We start from the raw sequence: 4,438 nt of genomic DNA, 5'->3' as shown, positions 1-4,438 counted from the left end.
TTTTTCTTTGTACAGAAAGTATGTAGTCTGGATTTTTTTTAAAGATTTTATTTATTTATTTGACAGACAGAGATCACAAGTAGGCAGAGAGGCAGGCAGAGAGAGAGAGAGGAGGAGGCAGGCTCCCTGCTGAGCAGAGCCCGATGTGGATCTCGATCTCAGGACCCTGAGATCATGACCTGACTGAAGGCAGAGGCTTTAACCCACCGAGCCATGAAGATTACCCCTGGATTTTTTTCTTTTAATTTGATGTTCTTAATTCAAGTGAAACTAATCCACAGATTGGGGGAGTACAGCGCCCCACAAACGGTGGAAGGTTCTGCCCCGGGATGTTTTTAAAAAAACAGACATTTTAAATCCTACATGGTCTTTGCTATCAATGTCTAGTGGAATAAGTTTTTTTTCCCATTAATCCCTTGGGTTTCTTTAAGATCTCTACCTTAGCAGTGGAAAAACCATATTTTTTTTCTACCTAAAAAACCATCACAAGATTTATCTTGGGGGTTTATCACGTACATGGTTTTTTTTTTTTTTTTAAAGATTTTTTATTTGTTTGACAGAGAGAGACACAGCGAGAGAGGGAACACAAGCATGGGGAGTGGGAGAGAGAGAAGCAGGCTACCTGCAGAGCAGGGAGCCCGATGTGGGCTTGATCCCAGGACCCTGGGATCATGACCTGAGCCGAAGGCAGACACTTAATAACTGAGCCGCCCAGACGCCCCATGTACATGATATTCTTAAAAGTAGTAATGTATGATCCTATTTTATTTACGCTTGAACTACTAATCTGACATGTATCATATGCATAAGATTGATGTTTGCCATCTCCCAAAAGTAAAAACGTGTTACAGAATAGTCTTTGGTCATTTGGACAGAGCAGGACCAAATGGGTCAGGATTGCTTTTTCAATTCCATTTAAGAGACAGCCTATCTTTAATCAATGCAACTTGCAAAATTTTCAAGTCTGTTCGTGTATGCAACAGAATGTTTCACAACTGTCACTCTCTGAATTTGTGGTTCTAGCTCCTGAAGCTTCTAGAGCCCAGTCTAGCAAAAGTAGAAGAAAGACCTGAAAGGGATTTCTTTTTCTTTGGAGAATAAGTCAGAAATTTCAGGCTAAAAGAGTTGAAACTACTGTAGGTGGCAGATAGTGTCTACTATCCTAATCCTCCAAAAATTTGCAAAGCTGGGGCTGTCTTTTGTGGGTTTTGCATGGTGGCTGAATAAAATTGGGTAGCTAATTTTACAATCCTACATGCCTTCTAAATAAAAAATTTAAAAAAAACAGAACAGAATTCATTATTGTAAATTTAGACTTGCAGACACAAAGTAGAAACTGTCCCACAGGTTTCCTTACCAGATGACATTTTGCCAGGGGCTGAGGGGAGGAGGTAGGGAGAGTCAGCGTGTAATGGAACAGAGTTTCAGTTTGGGATAACAAAAAATGTCTAGAGACAGTGCGGATTATTATACAACCATGTGAATGTGCTTAATGCCATTGAATTGTCCAGTTAAGAACAGGATATTCGGGGTGCCTGGGTGGCTCAGTGGGTTAAGCCTCTGCCTTCGGCTCAGGTCACGGTCTCAGGGTCCTGGGATCAAGTCCTGCATCAGACTCTCTTCCTGCCTCTCTGCCTACTATTGATCTCTCTCTCTGTCAAATAAATAAATAAAATCTTAGGGGCACCTGGGTGGCTCAGTGGGTTAAGCCTCTGCCTTTAGCTCTGGTCATGATCCCAGGGCTCAGGGATCGAGCCCCACATTGGGCTCTCTGCTCAGAAGGGAGCCTGCTTACTCCCCTCTCTCTCTCTCTTTCTCTCTGCCTGCCTCTCTGCCTACTTGTGATCTCCGTCCGTCAAATAAATAAATAAATAATCTTAAAAATAAAAAAAAAACCAAGGTACTTAGTGTTGCTTTTTTTTTTTTTTTTGCATTTTTTTTTTTAAACCATGGTCAGAAAAAAAAAAAAAAGGCCTTCTGTGTCCTGGCTTCCATGCCAACTCAGTCCCATCTCCACCCCTCTTAGCTCATAGGTCACCCACCAGCAGGGTCAGGGACTGCGGGCCATCCCCCACCATGCCCTGCTTCTACTCGCTTCCCTGTCTTTGCTCTACTCTGCTCCTTGTCGGCAGTGCCCCCCTCATCCACTTTCCCTGGCTCGGCTGTCCCTCACCATTCCTATTTAGAAAGTGGACAGTTGGGGGTCACATACCTTTTGAAAGTCAGCTTTGGGAGTCCATCTGGGATCTGAGTCCCCCCTCTGTCCTTTTCATGAGCAGCTCAGCTGATACCTGGGCAGTTTCCGGGAGGAACTTTTGTGTCTTTTGTGCATTTTGCATGGGTTTTCCAAGAAACTGGAAGTCTTGCCCGAGGGTGAGGGACCTCAACTGTCATGCAAACTTCCCCCTTGTTCAAAAGACCTACCCACTGCCTGCCACGCCCCACCCCTCCCCGACTTCCAGAGGAGAGGGAGCAAGGCTCAAATCCGTCCGGGTGTCATCGTTCTGGAAAGTCTTTGGGGATCTTGCGGGAATGTCACAGACTGAATCTTAGTGTCCCCCTAAAAGTCATATGTTGAAAGCCTATCCCTGTCCCCGTGGGATGGTATCAGGAAGGGAGGGCTCTGGGAGGCTTTAAGATTAGATGAGGCCACGAGAGTAGAGTCCTAGAGAGGGCAATGCTCTCTTCATGGACCTTGAAGTGTTTAACACGGAAGCAAAACTCTTCTTGATTCAGGAGATCCAAGGAGACCGAAAGACGGTAGCGCACCCTGTCTGGGGGAACGTGGCTTCTGTGTGTGGCTCCCGTGCCCGGGGCCACCACGGCTCTGTCTGAGGACGGCTTCGGGAGACTTTTCTTCCTGACGAACTCTTGCGGCTGTAAAAACCACACTCACTTGTTGTGGGCAATTTAAAGACCCGACCTAAGCTGTGACAGAAAAGGATCCGTATGACCTCCTACGGAGAGCGAACATTTTAATTTTATTTTTTATTTGTTTAAACATTTTATTTTATTTCGAACTTAACAGAAAGTTGCATAGAAAGAGCGTCCATATGCTCCTTCCCCAAATTTACAGGCTGGAAACAGTCTCCCCGCCTGCTTTAGCTTCATGTTTGCCTGCTCGCTCCTTAGCCGTTCGCCGCCGCAACTGGATCTCCTGATCTATCCGTCGATCTGTCATCTGTCTTCCCCACTGTGGGGGAAGGAACGTGGCGACTGCAGGAGCCCGGGCTCCAGAACAGAACAAGAACCAGATTCATCCTGGAACAAGTGATCATCATGTTCCCGGGACCGTCCCAAGGCCAAGCGAGACTCGGCTGCCTTGCCTGCTCTGGCGTCGCTGTGGGGGACTTGCAGCAGACAGCCCAAAGGTGCCCAGAAATGCTATCCTGGCTCTGCGGAGGGGTCGGCCTATTTATGTCACTATCTCTGGTCTTTTCTCTATGATCTTACAAGAAAAAGTCCTTTAGGTTAAGCACCTGCGGAGAGCAGTGATAGGAAACGCAGGGGACATGGAGGAAACGTGGTTTAAATCGCTCTGGGGAACATGTGGCAGGAGAAAAAGCCCAACTCTGGTCTCCCAGAGGCTCCGCCTCCCTCCCTTCTCCCCATGCCCCGCTCCTGGGCTGAGGGGGGCAGAGATGCAGGGAAGGGAGACCCTGGGGGGGGGCAGGGACAGGGGACCAGGGACAACAGAGCTCAGCGGAACTGAGCACAGGGACTAGAAAGAGGCAGCAGGAGCCTGGGGGAGAAGGAAAACCGACAGAAAGGAGGATCTACCCCAAAGGGAGGAAGGGCCAGTGAGGGGGACATGGGAAGCAGAGGGGGCACGGGGCCCAGGACCCTTCCTGCACCTGGGGGCAGGCCAGGCCAGGGCTCACAGGCCTCCTTAGGGTCCCTGAGTCCTCTCGGCATCCTGTGAGCTCTGTGGTGGGAGAGGAGACAGGTACCTTCCCTGCAGGGAGCAGAAGCCGCCCTGCCACACAAACCCCCTGTCTGCGTCCTCGCCCCCACAGGGACTCTGTAATTCTCTCCAGGGACCCTGCCCCCACACTCACCACAGCCAGAATCCTCCTCCTGGGGGCTGACTGGTCACTCCCCAGCACCCTTGCCAGACCGCTGAACCCCGAAAGCCCCACCCCACCGTGCCACCCCCCTTGCCGGGTCCCAGCCCCTGTCCATCTGCGGGGATGACCGGAGGCAGGGTCCTGACTGCAAAGTCCTCAGGCACGGGTGTCTGTGCTCAAGTTAGGAACGTAGGCCTTCAGGGCACATTCGGAAACCAGGATCTGGGAAATGGCCCATGGGACCCGGCAGCCCCTGTGTGCTCCCAGCTACCCCAGAATGTTCTCCAAGCACGTGTGCCCCATTTCCACATGGCGAGATTCCCGCCCACAGGGAAGGCCAGTCTGGCTCAGTCCTTCCCTGTGTCCCCCAG

The sequence above is a fragment of the Mustela nivalis genome (genome assembly GCF_964662115.1).
Source record: "Mustela nivalis genome assembly, chromosome: 7".
Classification (NCBI taxonomy): Eukaryota; Metazoa; Chordata; class Mammalia; order Carnivora; family Mustelidae; genus Mustela; species Mustela nivalis.
Note: the sequence above shows the minus strand (reverse complement) of the source record.